The sequence below is a fragment of the Engystomops pustulosus genome, chromosome 1 (genome assembly GCF_040894005.1).
Source record: "Engystomops pustulosus chromosome 1, aEngPut4.maternal, whole genome shotgun sequence".
Classification (NCBI taxonomy): Eukaryota; Metazoa; Chordata; class Amphibia; order Anura; family Leptodactylidae; genus Engystomops; species Engystomops pustulosus.
This window is the reverse complement of record NC_092411.1, coordinates 301,601,238-301,613,735: the sequence shown is the minus strand read 5'-3', so window position 1 is coordinate 301,613,735 and position 12,498 is coordinate 301,601,238.

Below are 12,498 nucleotides of genomic sequence, written 5' to 3'. Positions count from 1 at the left end.
GCCAAAGGCCTCAACCTCCCTGAGAAAAGGTCACAAATCCTTCACTCAATGCATAGGCAAAAAGTACACATCCTATGTGTTCAAGAAACTCACTTTAAAACAAACCATGTCCCAAGCTTCAAAAATAGATACTATCCAACAGCCTTCCATTGCACAAATCCAGAAGGAAAATCAAAAGGAGTCTCGATCTTTATCCATAAAAGTATTCATAGCAAAACAATTGACACCAAAATAGATGACAATGCAAGATACATCTTTCTAAAATGTGAAATACAGGGCTCCCTTTTTACGTTTGCAAATATATACTCGCCTAACTCGGACCAAACAAACTTTGTAATTAACGTACTAGATGACTTATGTACTTTCTCTAGGGGTTCATTAGTTCTGACAGGAGACTTCAATCTAGCTATAAACCCAATCATCGATACGTCAACTGGGAAATCAGCTATTTCCTATAATAAATTGAATAAAACTAGAAAAGCACTACAAAAAATGCAACTATGCGACGTGTGGAGAATACAAAATCCTGAGGCCAAAGACTACACGTTTTTCTCAAACGCACACAACTCCTACAGCAGACTGGACTATATCTTTATACAACACAAACTGCTATCCACATTACAAACCTCCAAAATAGGTTCAATCTATCTCTCGGATCATGCCCCAGTCTTCTGCTCCCTAAATTTACCCCACCAAAAACGATCCTCATACAACTGGAAATTAAATGAAAGTTTATTAAAAAACACAGAATGCCTCGCAGAGCTTAAACAGGAGGTTGACAAATTTAAAAAAGACCACGAACAAGACAAGTCCTCTCCAACGATTCTTTGGGAAACCTTGAAAGGATCCCTTAGAGGAATTCTAATTAAACATGGCTCGCGTATAAAAAGAAAATCCGAACTTAATCTCCAGGCATTACTAAATAAGTTACATTCTCTTGAAAATAAACATAAGCAGACACTACAATTAACAACACTAAGAGAACTCACATTAATTAGACACAAGATAAATACAATCCTCGAAGCCAAGCACAAAAGACTACAACAGATTTGCTCTAAAACCTGCTATCTATGGAGCAATAAACCCGGGAAATTCCTAGCAAGAGCCCTTAGAGATAGAAAAGCCGCTTCTTATATCCCAGCCATAAAAACACAAATAGGAAACACAGTGCATAAAACAGAAGAAATAGCTAATTCTTTTGTGGATTATTACAAAAATCTTTACAACTTACCAAAACCCTCAGCATCCTCCACTTTCCATTCAATACCCAAAACCTTGACACAGTACATAAAAGAAACATCACTTCCCACTCTACCCAAAACAACTGCTGAACAATTAGAAGCCCCATTTACCCCAGACGAACTACAATTGGTAATAAAAGCTCTTCCAAACGGTAAAAGCCCGGGCCCAGACGGGTACACTGCCATATTCTACAAAACCCTAGACGAACTGACTCCCCCACTGCTCCAAACATTTAATGCAGTTTCAGATTCGGTACAATTTCCACAAGCCTTCCTACATGCCCACATTACTGTAATCCCAAAAGAAGGAAAAGACCCGTTACTTTGCCAGAGTTACAGACCCATCTCCCTAATAAATTCTGACGCTAAAATTTTCGCCAAATTAATTGCCAAACGCCTCTCCTCACTAATGGAGTCCCTGATCCACCCGGACCAAGTAGGCTTCATCCCCAACAGAGAAGCAAGAGACAACACTCTGAAAACCTTTTCTCTCATTCACCATGCAAACAAGTCATCATTGCCATTCCTTGCCTTATCTCTAGATGCCGAGAAGGCATTCGACCGGGTGGATTGGGGATTCCTAACAGAGACATTAAAACAAATAGGACTAGGGCATAACATGATTAATAAAATAACAGCATTGTATAATACCCCGAAAGCCCAAATCAGAATAAACGGATCATACTCTACCCCCTTTACAATAAACAACGGGACCAGACAGGGCTGCCCCTTATCCCCCTTACTCTATGCTCTTGTCATCGAGCATCTCTTAATCGCCATAAGAACCCACCCGGAAATAACAGGGATTAAAATCGGAGATAAATCGTACGTTTGCTCAGCGTTTGCAGATGATGTCCTGATTTATTTAACCAACCCGGAGAAAACACTACCAAAGCTAATGGAGACACTCTTGGCCTTTACACTTTTGGCCTTTATAGCAATCATAAAATTAACCTCTCCAAATGCATAGCAATGGGCATAAACCTAAATGAACGGACAATCAAAACACTTCAAAACAAATCCCAATTCATCTGGAAAAAAGAAGCATTCACATATCTAGGGATCCAAATTACTGCCAACACCGAAACAATATTTCAACACAATTACAGAAACATACTTCTAACAATCCAATCAGACTTAACAAAATGGGGATCAAAAAAAATCTCCTGGCTAGGAAGAGTAAACTGTATAAAAATGTCAGTTCTACCAAAAATCCTATACCTATTTCAAACAATTCCCCTATCGCTCCCAAAGACCTTTTTCAACAAACTTTCAGCATCAATTAACCACTTCATTTGGACCCCTTCTTCAGCGAGAGTAGCCAAATCCATTCTAACACGCAGAAAATCTCAAGGAGGCCTGGGTCTTCCAGACCTAAAGGGTTACTTCTATGCGACAAATCTGGCCAGAGTACTTGATTGGAGCCATCACATTTCAAAGCCGTGGATACAATTAGAAGAACAATTATCCCACTGCCCCTTACTAAATCTACCATGGTCCCCCAACTCGCTTTATCCATCATACCGTCTGAATGCTCTCCCATTAATAGCAGCCCAAACCCTAAAAACCCTAACAAACCACCAGACATATCAAAATTATTCGAGAACAACGGCCCACTTACTCCTATCTCAGACAATATAGACTTTCCCCCGGGAAACAATAAGGACTTTCTCCAAACTTTTAGAGAAAGTAACAAACCCCTGAGATTCAAACTTTTCTTAGACTCAGCCTCCCTTAAACCTCTCGAAGAGCTGACCACAAATAACGGAAATACCCAAAAGACCCAATGGGAATACAGACAGCTAGCCAATTTCTACCACAAACACAAAAATAAACTAAACATCCATAGAAAACTAACCACATTTGAGGACCTATGCCTAGCACCTGACCCCGTTCCACATGCAATATCTAAAATATATAACCTTATCCTTGACAAAAAGGCAGAAACACCCCCACAAATTATAAAAGCATGGGAGGAAGAACTGAATCAAAACTTTACGCCTGAAGAATGGGACAAAGCTTTTGCCCAGACTCACAAAACCTCTATATCCATCAAAGCACAAGAAACAAATTATAAGATAATGTCAAGATGGTACTGGGTTCCATCAAAACTCTGTAAAATTTACCCCACGTCCACAAACGAATGTTGGAGGTGCAGAGGAGCACCAGGAACAATGTTACATATTTGGTGGGAATGCCCTATAATCCAGCCTTTTTGGGAATCGGTATGCAAAATAACATCGGATCTGACAGGACACAACATAACTAACGACCCATCCAGACTACTACTCTCTATATCTAACACCTCAAGAAAAGATAACGCACACACTTTAACAAACTTTCTTTTAATAGCCGCACGCACGCTGATCCCCAGGCTATGGAAAACAAATAAAATCCAGACTACAACTGACTGGTTCAAAGAGATACTGTTCCTACAAAAAATGGAAGAACTCAGAATAGAAAACAAAGAGAGTCAAGATAAATACTCTAACATCTGGTCCCCATGGATTACATTCAAGGGTACCCAGAGATACCTTAACATAACTGACTAAACACATAAAGGAAAAAAGATTGTACATAAAAGCGAAACAATAGGTTGACTTAATAAACTAGATATACTAAACCCTTCCTTTCTCCCCATCCTGCACTGTCCCTCCCCAACCCTACCCCAATTAGACCCTATTATACGTATATAATAAATGCTATATTCTATACTATATTGTTGTTTTACTGACATAATATTATATTCTGTAAAATTATCATATAAGATAAGAAGTTGTCTATTAACTTTCTTTTGCTGTTATTCTTTCTTTAATAAAGCAAGATTGATAAATAAGTCTGGAATAGACATTGCTGTTAGATATTTTTACCAAAAAAAACATATGTCTATTGTGTATGATACGTCACCAGCCAACATCTACATCGAGTCAAAGGTTCATGATCACCAGTCGCCATCTATATTTACATGGTCCATGGTATATGATCCATCACCAGCCTCCATCTATATGTACAGAATCCATGATACATGATCCATCACCAGCCGCCATCCATATGTACAGAGTCCATGGTACATGATCCATCACCAGCCGCCATCTATATGTACAGAGTCCATGGCACATGATCCATCACCAGCCGCCATCTCTATGTTAAGAGTCCATGGTACATGATCTATCACAAGCCGCCATCTATATGTACAGAGTCCATGGTGCATGATCAATCACCAGCCGCCATCTATATGTACAGAGTCCATGGTACTTGATCCATCACCAGCCGCCATCTCTATGTACAGAGCCCATGGTACATGATCCATCACCAGCCGCCATCTATATTTACAGAGTCCATGGTGCATGATCCATCACCAGCCGCCATCTATTTGTACAGAGTTCATGGTGCATGATCTATCACCAGCCGCCATCTATTTGTACAGAGTCCATGATACATGATCCATCACCAGCGGCCATCTATATTTACAGAGTCCATGGTGCATGATCCATCACCAGCCGCCATCTCTATGTACAGAATCCAGGGTGCATGATCTATCACCAGCCGCCATCTATATGTACAGAGTCCATGGTACATGATCTATCACCAGCCGCCATCTATTTGTACAGAGTTCATGGTGCATGATCCATCACCAGCCGCCATCTATTTGTACAGAGTTCATGGTGCATGATCCATCACCAGCCGCCATCTATATGTACAGAGTCCATGGTACATGATCCATCACCAGCCGCCATCTATATGTACAGAGTCCATGGTACATGATCCATCACCAGCCGCCATCTATATGTACAGAATGCATAAATTATTCAGGTTGAGCTTCCTTCACCTGGTGGAGATTGGAAATTATGAGAAATCCAGGCTTTATTCATCTTGATAAGCGTCAGCCTGTCAGCGCTGTCAGTCGACAGGCGTGTACGCTTATCAGTGATGATTAGAGATGACCGAGCACTAAAATGCTCGGGTGCTCGTTATTCGAGACGAACTTTTCCAGATGCTCGAGTGCTCGTCTTGAATAACGAACCCCATTGAAGTCAATGGGAGACCCGAGCATTTTTCAAAGGGACCATGGTTCGGGAATAAAATGTGTTATTTAATTGAAAAAGAATGTCTTCTGATAAGTTAACACAGTGAACACAGGATCATCTAAGTGAAAAACACAGTGAAGAACACAGTGAAGAATAGATTGCAGATGTTCGGCACATCTGTTTACTTGTCGGGAGATACGCGGTCCGGGATCCGCTCCTCTTCTTCCACTGAAGTCTCCCTGATCTCTCCGTGCTGCCCCATGTCTCCGTGCTGCTGCCGCTGCCCCATGTCTCCGTGCTGCTGCCGCTGCCCCATGTCTCCGTGCTGCTGCCTCTGCCCCATGTCTCCGTGCTGCCCCATGTCTCCCTGCTGCTGCTGCCCCATGTTTCCATGCTGCTGCCGCTGCCCCATGTCTCCCTGCTGCTGCCGCGGCCCCATGTCTCCGTGCTGCTGCCGCTGCCCCATGTCTCCGTGCTGCTGCCGATGCCCCATGTCTCCGTGCTGCTGCCGCTGCCCCATGTCTCCGTGCTGCTGCCGCTGCTCCGGTGTCTCCGTGCTGCTCCCCGGTGTCTCTGTGCTGCTCCCCGGTGTCTCTGTGCTGCTCCCCGTTGTCTCTGTCCTGCTCACCGTGTTCTTCAATGTGTTCTTCACACATATATATTGTTCTTCACATACTATTTTTTTTTTTATTGGTGCGATTTACATAATTACATAAATACTTCAAAAAAACATGACAGATATAAACCTGCATAAAGTGTCAGAAGTTTCATACATAGATAATTGATCGCCATAAATCCAATTTGATAGTTTTTTGTTTTGTTTTTTTTTTTTTCCCCATAATGCAATAGTACCTATATGGGAGCATTAACTAAACATAATATACCTACCACCTACCACCCTTTGCCCGTGCTGGAGATGTGAAAGGAAACCAAAAAAAAAAAATTAGCTACTTTTCCCTGACTATCCATGGGCTCCCCGGGACGAAAGAGAAAAAAATTCTTTCCTCCCTTCTTTCAAGTTCTCCATTGGTCCCATAATAAACTCAGTCTACTACCATTCCTATAGCGTTTCTCATATGCACATTCATACGCTTTGGTACGTGCCACAAGATTACTCCATTCCTTCACCACTGGTGGTTTATCATCTTTCCAGTATTTAACTAATATTAGTCTGGCGAGGAAGAAAAGCTTCAAGGCTAGGTCACTTTTTGCTCTAGAGTTTATGGGAATCGGGAGCAGTCCCAGTAACCCACAAGTAGCAACTCGTGGCAGGGAGCATTGAATCTGCTTCTCTATTATCTTAAAAACCTCCTCCCAGTATGGGCTAATCTTCGGGCAATCCCATAGAACGTGTAGGTTGTCGGCATCACCACTTTTACACCTCTTGCAGTTGGAGTTTTCACTTAACCCAATTTTAAACATCAAATATGGTGAAAAATAAATTCTATATAAAATATTAAGTTGAGTGCATCTATGATTTAACCCCTTAACGCTCTGCGCCGTAGCTCTACGGCGCAGAGGTATAAGGGATGTATGAAGAGGGCTCACGGGCTGAGTCCTCTTCATACAGAGGTGGGGGTTTTTGCATTTTGCACAAAACCCCCACCGCTAATAACCGCGGTCGGTGCTTGCACCGATCGCGGCTATTAACCCTCTAAACGCCGCCCGCAAAGTCGCAGGCGGCGTCTAAAAGACGGCGGCGCGCGGGCGCCGCCATCTTTTTTTCGATCGCCACGCCCCCGAACGTCATCGGGGGGCGGCGATCGGTTACCATGGTAGCCTCGGGTCTTCTTTTGACACGAGGCTACATGGTTTATGCAGGTTCGTTACAATGAGCCAGTGGCTCATTGTAATGTATGACCTGCAAAAACGCCATATATTGCAATACTGTAGTATTGCAGTATATGGTAGGAGCGATCTGATCATCTAGGGTTAATGTACCCTAGATGGTCTAAAAAATAGTAAATAAAAAAAAAGAAAAAAAAAGTTTAAAAAATAAAAAAAATTAATAAAATATTAAAAGTTCAAATCACCCCCCTTTCCCTAGAACGGATATAAAACATAATAAACAGTAAAAATCACAGACACATTAGGTATCGCCGCGTCCCAAAATGCCCGATCTATCAAAATATAAAAACGGTTACGGCCGGCGGTGACCTCCGAGGCGGGAAATGGCGCCCAAATGTCTGAAATGCGACTTTTACACCTTTTTACATCACATAAAAAATGAAATAAAAAATGATCAAAATGTCGCACAGACCTCAAAATGGTAGCAATGAAAACGTCGCCTCATTTCGCAAAAAATGACCCCTCACACATTTCCGTGCGCCAAAGTATCAAAAAGTTATTAGCGTCAGAAGATGGCAAAAATTTTTTTTTCTTTTTTGTACACATTCGTTTAATTTTTGAAAATGTATTAAAACACAATAAAACCTATATAAATTTGGTATCACCGCGATCGCACCGAACCAAAGAATAAAGCAGGCGTGTTATTTGGAGCGAAGAGTGAAAGTCGTAAAAACTGAGCCCACAAGAACGTGACGCACGTGCGGTTTTTTTTCAATTTTTCCACATTTGGAATTTTTTTTCAGCTTCGCAGTACACGGCATGTTAAAATAAATAACATTACGGGAAAGTAAAATTTGTTACGCACAAAATAAGCCCTCACACAGGTCTGTACACGTAAAAATGAAAAAGTTATGGATTTTTGAAGTTGGAGAGCGAGAATTTAGCCGAAAAACCCTGCGTCCTTAAGGGGTTAAATTAATTGTGGATCTAACCACATTTTTATATATATCTCGCCATTGTGCTGCTGTGATTCAACCCACCTGCTTTACCCATTTTACTTGACTTATATGGCTGAAGTTCTGATCAATTTCAGATCTTAACAGACGATAAATCCTGGACAAATTCAGGAGTGCCGGCTCTAACCCTAAAATTTCAGAGCATTTACCACCATCGTGTATCGTGAACTTATCATGATATAATTCTTTCCTAAATGCATGTGCTAATTGACAATACCTAAAATAATCTTTCTCCTCCAAAATCCCCTTCGTGCACCAAAACTGAAAAGACGGTAACCTCCCCTGTTCCTCCAAATGCTCCACGGAGATAATCCCTTTTTTTCCCCAAAACCTGACATCCTCCATTTTATATAGTTCTAAAAAATTTGGATTGCCCCATAACGGGGTAAATTTAAATCCCCCCTTAATCCCATATACCTTCTTAAAATCTCTCCAGGTGTTCTCCAATAACTCCGCCAGATGGAATTTTTTTCTAGCATGACATATCAGGTGACCGGATTCCAGTAGGGCGGGCATGGACTCAAATCTCCGCCCCACCCGAACACTGATCATCTGAAATACCGTGGAACATTTATTTTCCAGAATATACTGAATCTGTGCCGCCAAAAAATAATGGTAAAAGGACGGGAGCGAAAGTCCGCCCCTCTCCTTGTTTACCATTAACGTTTCCTGTTTAATACGGACCCTTTTTCTCCCCCAAAGTAATTTATTTATAATCGCTCTGATAAAACCGAACCATTTCTTGCCAATCCAACATGGCGAGTTGCATAATACGTATAACATTTGGGGCAGCAAGATGCTCTTAGTAAGAACAATTCTTTCTGCTCGATTTAAAGGTAACGTATTCCATGTGTTCACCTTATTTTTTAATTGATTAATTTAATGATAATAGTGGGGCCAGATTCAGAGGTATGTAATCCTCCACATTTGGTGTAATCTTTAAGCCTAGATATTCGCATGAGGATGAGATCTTTAAATCCAACTGAGTCAAATTAAGCTGAGATTCATTGTCGAGTGGGGCCAAAATAGATTTGTGGGTATTAATCTGAAAGCCTGAAACCCTTCCAAACTCCCTAATAACCTTCAGGGCTTTTGGAACAGATGTATTAGAATCTTTTAGGCAGAGAAGGACATTGTCGGCGTACAACATAATCTTATCCATAGGTCCAGCTAGTCCTCCGCCCCCTATCTCCCTATCGGCCCTGAGTTTTATTGCCATTGGTTCTATATAAAAAGCAAATACTAGCGGAGACAGTGGGCATCCCTGCCTGGTACCCCTAGACAGAGTAAAAAATGGAGAGTAGTCGCCATTTATTCTGATACAGACCCTAGGGGCCTGATAAAAGAGTCTAACCCAATCCACGAATCTACTACCCAGCCCAAACCTATGCAGCACTTCCCAGAGGAAGTCCCACTCCACCCTATCAAAGGCTTTGGAGGCGTCCAATGACAGGATGGAGCGCGACTCCCCCCGTCCCAGCTGAAGGCCCGCGAACAACCGTCTTATATTAGTTTTACCCTGGCGACCGGCCACAAAGCCGCATTGGTCCTCATGTATAAGTGTTGACGCGCAGTCTTTTAATCTGTTCGACAGCAATTTGGCCACCAGTTTAGCATCGGTATTGAGAAGAGAGATCGGGCGGTAGGATTCAGCCTCCAGAGGGTCCTCATTTTTTTTTGGTAACAAGACTATACATGCCTCATACCAGGACTCGGGTAGTCCTGGTACCCCTGTACCGACTCCCATATCTCCACCATAAAAGGTAGGAGAATGGAGCCAAATCTATTATAAATTTCTAGAGGTAGCCCGTCCAACCCTGGTGAGGAGTTACGTCTAGAGGATGAGAGAGACTCCTCGAGCTCTGAGATGGATATTGGGCAAGTTAACCTATCTGCTCTATGTTTCATTAACCTAGGAAACTGGATATTATCTAAATAGTGACCTATATCCTCTACTGACGCCTCCAAATCTGAGGAATAAATATTTTGGAAAAACTGTAAAAAGATACCACTGATCTTTGACTTTTTGCAAGAGCCCTTTTGAGGGAGAGCCACTCTCGCAGTGTGTCTTCTGATCCAGGAAGAATAACTTCTGCATAGCCTTATTGGCGATGCACCTATTGTACTCCTCTTGTGCTTTATTAAATCTATCATATGAGTCTTGCGAACGGTTTACCTGATAGTCCCTTTCTCTTTTTTTAGCTTCCTCCTTTAGGGTCCTCTCTTGTCTAGCCCATTGTTTACGCAGAAATATAATTTCTGAATTTATTATCCCTCTAAGGAAGGATTTCAGCGCATCCCAGACTAATCCCAAATTATCAGCGGTCTTGTTAGCAGATATAAAACTGCATATTTCCCTCTTGATTTTGTCCTCATCTGTTAATAGGGACAGCCAGTGCGCATTAAGTTTCCAGAACCTAAAAGCAGGTTTAGTTGAGGCAGACAGCTCAAGAACCAATGGGGAATGGTCAGAAATGGACCGATTATCATAACGAATTTTCCGAACCCAACCGAAGGCATAGTCATTGACCAGTGCCAAATCGATCCTAGAGAAAGAATTATGAGAGCGATTATAACATGAATATACTGGCAGATCCCCATTTAAGGACCTCCACACATCTCTCAAGCCTACTTCCTGACAGAACCTGGAGAAGGGGGTGTCCACCGCGGTTGTACCTGCCATATTCCTTTTCCCTAAACGGTCCTTCTTCTCTGACATAACAGAGTTGAAGTCGCCCAGGGCCAATACGGGGCAGTCGCCGACCCTCTCCAGGAACCGCATCAGGCTTATCAGAACATCATATCTAAAGGGCGGTGGTATATATACACCTGCTACAATACATTTGGTGCCTTCTAACATCCCATACAAAAAAACAAATCTCCCCTCTATATCACACAAAGCCTCTGAAACTTGAAAACTGATTGATCTATGGACCAAAATTGATACCCCTCTAGAAAATGAGGAATAGAATGAGTTGTAGACCTGGCTAGCCCACCTCCGGTCTACTAACGCTAGCGAGTCATTGTCAAGATGTGTCTCTAACAGAATCACAATTGCAGGAAGTTGCTTAATAATGTAGTCAAAAATAATGCAACGCTTCAGACGGTCTTTCAGCCCTCTTATATTCCAAGATATAAACCTAGTGCCCATTGGATAAAGTAAAGGGAAAAGGAAACAACCAAACATCATCTCCAGCAACGAAGCGTCCCTCCCCCCAAACCCCAATCACCTGTCCTACCATGGTAGAACTTTTCCTACTTAGACCACTTACCCGCCCCCATCCAACCCCTGCTCCCTCGAGACTGACCTAAAGAAATACTTATTACCCATCTGTGTCTTACGATTCATAGTCCCTTAAGGTCTAACCAATCGGACGCTTGGTCTGGCGTACTGAAAAACGGGGACTGGCCTTGAAAAATAATTTTTAATTTTGCCGGGAACATCATTGAGTAGATGATACCCTTATCTCTCAACCTTTTTTTCACCTCTAAAAAACTTTTTCTTTTTTGAGGGGTATCCCTAGAGAAGTCCGGATAAAGCGCTACTTTTACCCCCTGAATTGATAGATCTTTTAAGTCACGTGCTCTTCGTAATATTATATCCCAATCTCTAGAAAGTAGTGTTTTACAAATAAAGGTCCGGGGGTTGTTACCAGGAATATAGGATGCTGCTGAAATTCTATGTGCACGTATTATACCAAAGTTAGGGGAGAGGTGCTCCTTCCCTATTCTCTCTAGAAGCCACTCTTTAATAAAAGTAACAGGGTCCTCTCCCTCAGCCTTTTCTGGTATCCCTATAACCCTCAAATTAGATCTCCTTGAGCGATCCTCCATATCGGCGAATTTCCCTTTAAGGGCCTTATTTTCGGTTTCCAGTGAGGACGTAACTTTTTTTAGAGTGCTTATCTCTTTCTCAATATTGACAATTTTATCCTCAGCTATTTTCTGCTTATCTCTGACCCTATTCAAATCCTCCCTCAAGAGAGAGACATCTCCTCTCAAAGCGCCCACCTGGTCTGTGAGATCCAATATGGCAGAGTTGCAGATTTTTATAGAGTCAAGGATCTCTCTAAGCATCGCTTTTTCTCCCCCCGCTCCTGCCTCTTCCCCCACCTGTTCTTCATCCTCTAACACAGCAAATCTCGATTCCTGTGGTCTATTTTTGGGGTCCTGACCCTCATAATCGGGGTTTTTCTGTGTTGTCAAACCGGTACGTGTTTTCACTGATGGGGACTTCCATAATTTGTCTAGTTTCGTGGAGTTATCCCCTTTGGACCCTCCTTTATCTTTCTCCCTAGGAGATGTTGTGCCTAGGGATTTCCTTGAGGTATTTTTGGGTGGCATCATAAAAGGTCTGTAACCTCTACTACCAATCCCAACAAATGTAACAAATTTTCAATAATTGACACCAAACTGATAACAGTA